Genomic DNA, 9381 nt, shown 5'->3' with positions numbered 1-9381 from the left:
TTTTGCTTTTTCCCCTCTCCTTTCTTTCGCGTACTCGAGCGTACACGCGTGAAACAGAGTGAGTCTTATCTCTGAATTTTCTATTTTATTACGCTCAGCCCGCGGTCGATAAAGGCAGCAGCGTATTACTTTCCGCTGGTCGTCTCAACGGTGATGGTGATCTTTACGTGATTCTCGCCGCGAACGTACGGCAGGCGCCCCGGTGTACAACACTCGACACGCTTTCTGCGTGCTCGGTTGGATTCAACGCGCGTTCCTACGATGTTTCCCATTATCGTGGAATTATCTCGAGTCTAAATCCGTCCGCGGTTTTCCCGCGATTTTTCAACGTCTGGTTAACCAGCGGTAAGGAGCCTGTTGGCAGGCCAGGGGCAGGCTAATCCGGCCTCCCAACGTGGGCATCGGGAGTGACGCCGCCGAGCGGATCCTCCGCTTCGCAAACCTGTTCCACGTTTTCGTGCAGGTATGCGTAGGTACGTCAGTAGGAGGAGGGTCCCGGTCTTTTCTGTCCTTTTAATCTTGCTCGCGGATGTCTCGCCGATGGAACGGCCAAAAGGGTGGTAACCGGATGCGTCAGGCGTCTCCGTGAACCCTGGCGCCTTTCTTTGTTTACCCCAGAACCGCGGGAGGTTTTTGATTGATGCGCGAGACGCGCGCTCCGAGGTGAGTCGATTTCTTCGATCAAACGTCCGCGAAGGGAACTTGCTAGCGATTATTCTCGCGCGTTTTGTTCGTGCTCGTTCCACCGTCTGGTGGCTGGGAGTTCGCGAGCGCGAGTAGTGGTGTATACGGTTTCCGAATGAGTTAAATCGCCATAATTAAAAGGCACGTTTTCCTCGGACGAGCGATAAATTGCTGGGTGTGCTCGCGGTGCGGGTCATAAATAGTTTTCAATCAAATTGGCTATGATTCTTATCTGTGCCGCTCGTTTTGCTCGCTGTGTACACTTCTTTGCCGGTGCTATGTAATTATCGTTTTTTCGTGCTCCGAGGGAAGTTTACCAACTTTAACCTCAATTAATATTGATGGCTTGCCGGTGTTCCGTTTATTTTGTTAAATTTACTTTATGTCCTATAAATATATGTAACTTTTTCGGCTGTCCCTTTTTACCGCGCATATATATCTATCGCCGTAAATATGTTACAATGATTACAAGTATATCGCATGCCCAAGGATTCACCATTATTCAAATATAATTGAGTCATTAAACATGTGCGTTTCGCAAACACTAAAAAAGTACCCGTACAATATTTGTGCCGTAAACCATCGATACGTTTAATCGGGCAGGGGAAGGTAGAGAGGAGAAAAAGAAACGAAAACGCGAAATTATATATGATTTATGGTGTTTGCCAGTCTATGTCGAGCCCCGGCTCGAATCGATTCTTTCCCATGAATATTCCAGCAGCCGGTGGAACGTTTTCTTAAATTATGCCCGCGATTCACCGGGGGATCCTAATTGGACTGGAACGCACCCCATTTATCCATGTTAGCGAAAACCGACCGCGTTTATTACCGCCGATCGTCGAGCGTAATTCTCGTTTCATAATCGCGCGGCGTGCAGGTACACGGTGTACACGCGTGGGAGGCAGATTCCCAGCCAGGTGATCCCGGCAGGCAAACGTACCACGATAACGTCCCATTAGAACAGGAATCACGACTCCGAATCCGGGTCACGAGAAGAAGCTGCCGCCTGGTCGGATCGCGTGCCGCCGTTCGATGCACGAAGCTCGAATTTACGTCCCGACGAGACGCGAAACGATTCCTCTATCGTCTCGAAACGATTCGGCTAGCCTAACTCTTCGTGGAAGCTCCCAAGTGTCATCGTGTCGGAATGCAGCGGGCCGTCGAGTAGCCGTGCGCGCGGCCAGCACCGTCAGCGATTCGGTGGCGCATGGAAATTACGATCGTAACGCTTCGTCATCGCGGCAACCGAAAACCGATCATCCGGGGACCTCGGTTACGTCACCGTGAAAACGCGTTTCGCGTGGTGTTTGCTGATTCCGCGACCTTGGCCAGCCTTGATGGGCATAGTCCGCGAGATGACGGGCGATCTCATCTGCGGCTGGTGTTCAGAATCCGTCTGCGCAGCTCCTCGAATCGGTTTAATAGTTTCTGAGAAACGTTTCGCCGCGTCTAGACCATTGGGACTGCCATGCGGGCTTAGTCACGCGTTCGTTTTCCGAAGCGAGGACACCGCGGCGCGTTAACCATGGCGCGGGAATTAGATCGTTGTTGGAGCGCACCGGCGATTAAATATTCCGCTCAGGATCCAGACAGGAGTTCTGCTCGCTCTATTTCTGGCAAGGACTGAAGCCGCTTCCTACCGCTTCCTTTTCAGCGGCACCGCGGCTCAAGGAGGCCTCGATCTAGCGAAACGATCGCGAGAGATCGTCATAGAGTCGAACGGGCTCCGGTTTCGCCAAGGCGAGACCCTGTTACGCGACTTTCAACAGTTCGATCCGATTTCAACCGGCGTTGAATTTAGTCTCCTCTTTCCCCATTTTTCTTTCTCTTTCTCCTTTTTTCTCTTCTCTTCGAGCGACCGTGGCGCGTGCCCTCCCGCGCTCGTCTCATCGATCTCGCTATCGTCCGACTCGACGTTGACCTTCCCTACGCGATGTGCAAGCACGCCGGACCGGCGAATAGCGCGTCGATTTTTCATAATAAAGAGAAAGGCATCGAGGGAGTCGCAGATACATATTATTGAGTAATCGCAAGGCTGCGCGAACGCTCGCGAATCGCGAGCACAAAGGTAATTGGTTGATCAGCGAACGAGTCGTTACTTAACCGGGACAGGAACACAGGGGGTAGGTAGTTGGCGGCTCTACTCGCCAGGGATAATTCATCCTTTTCCGTGCTTTGTCCGGCTGGAGAAATTGTGGAAAATTTCCTCGCTCCGTGCGACTCGCGTGCGCGTAAACAACCGTACGATACGACGATGCGCTCCGAAGAAACGAGAGCAAGGTACGTTTTCGCGAATTTCTCAGTTTCCGCCGCGATTCACCTGATAAATGTTCCACGGACGAGTGTCGCATGTAACACGCGGCAGGAGTATAATGGCACGGTTTTGATTAATCGAAACCGTGTATCGTCGATCCGATCGCTACTGTTCTCTCGTCGATGTTTCTTCTCCTTTCTTCCTTTTAACGCGTCGTAAATCTGCATTGTGGCAGGCGAGGCGTAATTCCAGCTTGTCACAGCGTGCTGGTCGAAAGTAATTAAAGTTATTAGTCGAGTTTCGAAATTTATGATTAATCGTCGCGGCCAAGTCGAGGAGATCGGTGGTATCGCAGGAGCCGTTCCATCGCCCCGTGCGATCTTTATTAAAGGTGAGCGCGAACGCGAGTGACCGTCGATTTGACCCATCTCTAAATCAATCATCGACGACCGTGTAATTATTTCGGTCCGCTTTCATTCATTCACGCGGCATTAAGCGTGTCGTTAAGTAATTTCAGTTATGTCGCAAAACGGCGCGAGGATTTTTTGACAACTGGGAATGAGAAGATTAATGATCTTCTGCTTTCGGAGGACATTAATTTTATGACGTTTAATGCGATATTCTGATTGATATTTAATAATGAAATCATTAAAATCAATAAGACGAAATTTGCATCGTATACGGAAAATTAATGTTAATACAGATTTTTCATCGTAGTAGAAAAACACCGGCTTAATTGACAGATATAAAACGACGTAGCTACGGCGCGTAACAAAAGTGTTCGACCCGCAGAGTGGCTATTCATATTTCACTTCATCGCCGATAATTACAGCAATTTGTAACCAGAGACTGTAGTGACAAAATTATCTTAATTTCCATGTAAAACCCCGTAAAAACCCTTTCGAAATGCGCGAACCAACCCAGAAGCCAAACAAGTAACCGATGACTCACGGATACGATATCCATCGCGTGTAAGTCGATCGTTTCAGTTGTTTCCGCGGGCGAAGGAGCGGGCGGTGAGTTTAAACCAGCCAAGGGTGACGGTGCGTTGTCGAACGTGTCGGAAGCTAATTCGCCTTCCCTTTCGGGCGTGTCCTTTTCTTCTTTTTTTTTACTTCATCTTTTTTGCCTCTCCCGAGCTGGCTGGCAATTTTGTCGTCCGCTCTATTCGGCTCGTTTTGGCCGGGGCAAGGCCAAGCTTTCGACAGCTTCCTGATCCACGCGTTCCTGGGCACGCGTGTGCGTGCGGAACTCGAACGTTCGCCGGGCGCTCTCGCGTATCGATCATTTCCGATCGCGAGCAAGGTCGAAAGGGATTGGCTGGTTGCCGATCTTCCTCTCGGTGCCGCCTCCTCGATCGACGTTCTGTCCCTGTCTCGCTTATTCTCGACCTCCTACCAAGCGGTCCTTTCAGAAATTGATTGCACGCGTTTTATAGCCGTACACGGACAACCGAACGTCGGCGCGTGAACGTCTCCCGTGGATGTCGTGCCCGTTCTATCGGCGCGATCCGATCGCGCCCGGTTTAAACGAACAAAACAGCCGGGAGTTTTTCGGTGTTAGCCCTTGAGTCGATTTACGCACGGTGTGTGACGGTGGAAATAAATTAGGCAGCCAGTTCCGTAAACAGATAGACCTGTCGGTTTCGCGAAGGGAGCCCGTATACCCATCGGAGAATGTCCGCGATGCCCGGGTTGATAATGGGATCGAAGGTCTTGGAAGAACCTTCGCATCGATTACCGTTATACTCCTGGAATCCGTTATGTATCTGGCTTGGTTGCTCCGGGGAAAAGTATGATCGCTCGCGAGACATGCCAAAGGGAAGAGATGATCGGTGCTTAATTAAAATAACCGGTTAACGTTAAGTAATACGCCGGGGAATTATGGTAAAGGTCTGGGGAAGCGTGTACTTCGTACGGCATCTTTTTAAGGAATGTTGTAAATAGTCGGAAACAGTGAAACACGTCGCGGACGAGCGTTTGCGACAATGGCAGGATGCATCTACGCGCATCGACGACGGTGTCCTCGGGATATTTTCCACGCTGTTCAACGACAGCGGTTCCGTGGTGTCCAGTGCTCGCGAGGATCGTCCAGCAGCATCAGTTTATCGTTCTACGGTGAAAATTAATCTCGTATCTCGTTTCTGAGAAATGTTTCGTAGGACTCGATGGAATTTGTCTACCGCAGCGATGATTAACAGAACGCCTGGTATAAGGAAAACGAGAGCGAACGATCGTATTTGCATACGAGACGCAACGAGCTAATGAAAAACACCGGACAGCTCGAGAGCGAAGTTGAGCGAGAGCTAAAAAAGTTTTACGCCCTTTTTATGTCCCGGATCGTTTGCTCGAGTGTAAGTTATATCGAAGTTTTACGAGCGCGTGCAGCCATTCCCAAAAATTATCATCACCATTCCGGCGAGATCGTTTCGTGCGGAACGTAACACGCCGTGACGGAAATTTATAAGCGTCGCGGGGCCGGGGCGGGCGTTTAAGTATTCCCGCGACGATAAAGCCATTATACGGGGGACTTTCGTTATCGTCACGGCGAAGACAGCGTGAGTGACGAAACGAGGACTTGGGCGGGTCGCTCGCTGGTGCAAGGTGTGAAAACCAGCGAGATATTTCGACGTCGCCGATCGATATGCCTGTACGGACAGGCATGCGAACGAGAAGGAAGCCGATCGACGTCGAAGAGAACGAAACTGGTCCGGGAAGGTATGCTCTTGTAACTCGCTCGGACTATCGAGGGCAACCGTGCGTTCGAAACGGTTGTTCTCGCGCCGCCCGACGCGGATATCCGCATGCCTCTCGATCTAAACGAATATTCAGATCGTCGACTACAGCGATCGTGCCCCTGGTAGATCGCGAGCGTTACGTATGAGCCTGGACCACGTCATTGGACACCTGTGTGGATCTGTTGGAATCGTTCTGCGCTTAACAGTCGTCTGTAAGGTACGCTGGGTGTGGGTCATTTCCCGTTTCGATATGACGTTCAATTTATTCAGCGTTCGACAGAGCATTCGGTGACACGAGGATAATGTTCGTTTTCTAAAGATAGCATCATTTAAACTTCGTAAATGTTCCAATAATAGTCAAGTCACCCTGTAGGCGGACGTAAAAGCCGTGGATCGAGGCGAGTACAGGTTCGTGAATGGGTTCGCAGTGAGAGAAGCGGACCCTGTCTACGAACCCGGACACGATCGCCCGCCTCTCGTGCATTACGTTATTATATGCCAGCGCTGATTCCGTCCGAGCGTTTATCTGCTCGAGCCAGAACCTCGTATACGTGTATCCGTGCCCGTGAAAACCATTCCGCGCCAGCTGGATGCGACTGGTTATCGGCAGGAATTTTATTGTCGTTCTTCTGCTGTTCGTCGAACCGGATCAGCTCGATTTCAATGGAATCCCATCGAGAGGATAAGTTAATTTTAGAACGAACGCGACCAAACCGTATCGTCGTCGAATTTAATAATCGCGATCCACGCTCGATATATTTTAAACGCGATCGAAGATTCAAATAGATCGTCGGGATCATTACTTGCGTGCTAATTGGAATAATCGCGTGAACCGTTCAGGGACTGAGCGCAAGGAAAAGAGGTGCTCGTGTCACGATCAACCGGTTCGTTTTATAAGAGAAACGCCAGATGCGTTGGCGTACGCTGAAATGGTTAATTAATCGGGGAGTACGCTGATCAATTCACGCGCTAGAGAGAGCGTACAGCGGGTATGAAAGTGCTCTGATTTCATTTACAAATTCGCGCCAGAAAGTGATCATCGCTTACCGAATATCGTGTCGTTGAACGACCGCACCGCGTTGGATCTACACGCTTTTTGTGCGCGATAACGCGACCGACACGAGCCGAATAATCAAATTCCCGTCGAACCGGAAAGGAACGTTTCCGCACGATCCACCGTTTTTATCGCGCCTCGTATCAGCGTGCTGCAATTTTCTCGCCGCCCGAGCCGACAGCCGCATCCGCGCCATTAATCAAACGCGTTTACACATTTTATTTCTTGCTTTCGTTCGATACCGTTTGATTAGGACTGTGGGAGAACCGCTTCTGGTTCGCCCCTCGTATCGCATCCCGTATGATTCATTGACGCTTCTGCGGTATTCCTTTTTTGTTCGAGTTCGATTCGATCCTCTTATTCATCCGTATTTATGTCGGAAGACACGCGCGGATCCGCGTGAGACAATTCGCAAACATCGAGGGACGATCGTCGAGCGGAAAATCCCGAGAGGAATGGTAATCGCGTGCAGAACCGAGGAGAATCGCCGTGGAATTATGAATCGAATTGATTACGATTATGGAAACGAGACGCTCGAACGTGACTCCAGAATTGAGTAACGAGTCTTAAAAAAGAAAAAAAACGCCGCGGCGAAGTCTTTTTCTCTCACGAGATTCCTCGAGCTAATTCCCTCTAATTGCGAGCTATTTTCATGCGATTTATACATTCCTTTTTTGCACCGCGATTGTTTCGTTCGTAAGTGGATTAAATGGTACGCGATGAAAATCTTCCGTATTAATTGGACAGTTTCATAACGCGGACGTAATCCGGCGCATGATGAGCGGTCACATTTCGTGAAACGTGCCATATATCTCGACCGCTTCTTCGATCGATGCCTAACCGATCGTACCCCGGCAATTGTGCAACTGACACTGCCCGTTGCGTGTAGGAACTAAGGTCAGGGGCGATTCATTTCTATAGAGTAGACGCTCTAAAATTCTCTCTCCTTATATCACAAACGTTGCTTGAAAAGCTAACGAGTTTCCTGTTACCACCAGCGTCTCGCTTGTCATTTTCTCGCCGAAGCGGGACATTCGTAATTGTCGCACGGTTACTCTACGGCAAAATAATCTCAGTTTCTGTAAACGAGATCGTAAAAACGCAGCTATTCGAACATAAAACGTAGAACCGAAAAGAGAAACCTGGCACTCGGCTAATAACTCCGAATGCAACGGCGATTCTTTCGAGCGAGCATCGCGAAACGCAGCGTACTCTTCCTGTAATGGGTGGCGGGGTTGTGCAAGCGGAGCAACGGAATCTCCAACGTGTCGGGAAACACGTGGACGATCCGTAATCTTAGGCAAGCCGAAAAGAAAGTGGCCATCGGAAGGAGAGGCGCGCCTTCGTAACGGCTGTGTACACTCGCGTTAATGCTGTCGCTAACTTTTCACGTGCTTCGTGGAACCAGCTTGCACAATCGTCCTCGCGCAGCCTCCGGTAGCTTCGTTACTCCGTTTGCTCCGTAGATATCGATCGTTGCATCGCACGAGCTGCTGCGGTGACTCTGTGTTACTCGTACTGGATGGTACGATATTAGATAACGGGGAATAGTTTAGTCGAAGCCAGCCCGCCTCTTAACTCTTTACAGCGCGAAGTCCAAGGAACGTCCTGGCGCTAACGGTGCGAGCAAACAGTTGCATCTGATGTACGATCGGTTCGAACACGTGAACACGCTGACCGGACAGCTCGCACGACAGAAACGGAAACTATTAGGTCATTCGAGAAGCGATGCCGTTTCAGTGATGTACATTGCTATAGAAATTCTTGTCTGACCGTTCAATTATACGTTTTAAAAACCTTGAAAATTTTCATACTTTCTCAAGATACTTTCACATTCGAAACCAGTTCTCAATAAACTTTAGAAATATTTTTGCAGACGCGTCGGAAGGCTGTATCGTATCGTGGTATCGGTTTCGTGGAAACGACATAAAGCGCGACATTACTCGGAGATGAGCCAAGGTAGAGATACGTTTCAGCTGATTCAGAAATATTGTATCGTCGCGCAAGAGCGGACGAAATTTTCGTGAAGTCGTCGAATAATCTGTTCAGCGATAGATCGATGAGTTAGAAATGTAAGTCAGCTGGTGGGTCTTCGCCATTGTCCCGACTCAGCTTTCACCGTTGCGCCATTGAGCCTCGCGGGGCATTTTGCATTTATCAAGTAACGCGCTTCTTCTCGTAATCCGTTCTTACGCTCGTGTTTAACGGTAACCGCTAATGTATACGCGCTACCGGAACCGAACTTTGCTCGCGGACTACGGAATTCTCGAACCATGTCCTTCCTCTATGCGTACGTCAATTGCTCAAACAGAAGCGAGAGAAATGTAAATGAAACCCGTGAAACCTGGCGGCGGTACCTCAGGCAACGTAAACAACTTCACTTTACAATTACTGTACAATTTAAAATACTCAGCCGTGTAATTCCGAGCGCGTAATAAGAGGGCCAGAAAAATATTGATCCGGAAATCGTTTTCATTAGCCGTCGAGGCTCGTCGATATACCACCGCCGCTGGGTGGGCGGTGCCGGTTTCGGAGCAAATTCATCGATTACAACTGGCGCTCTTTCGCAACGAACGTCGACGAGGTCTTTATAAATCCATATTCATTGTCAACGCCACCGTGCTTGCTCCCTTGCCCCGCGTAATCCGTTGT

General features: G+C 49.7%; 1 protein-coding gene across 1 annotated transcript in view; it reads left to right on the top strand.

Annotated features, from left to right (window-relative positions):
- Positions 1 to 9381, top strand: part of Nudc (nuclear distribution C, dynein complex regulator) — a 74761-nt gene that overhangs the window by 15758 nt on the left and 49622 nt on the right. The gene's annotated exons all lie outside the window — the stretch shown is intronic.

Source organism: Xylocopa sonorina, chromosome 6 (genome assembly GCF_050948175.1).
Source record: "Xylocopa sonorina isolate GNS202 chromosome 6, iyXylSono1_principal, whole genome shotgun sequence".
NCBI lineage: Eukaryota > Metazoa > Arthropoda > Insecta > Hymenoptera > Apidae > Xylocopa > Xylocopa sonorina.
Note: the sequence above shows the minus strand (reverse complement) of the source record. Positions and strands in the feature narration are given on the sequence as shown.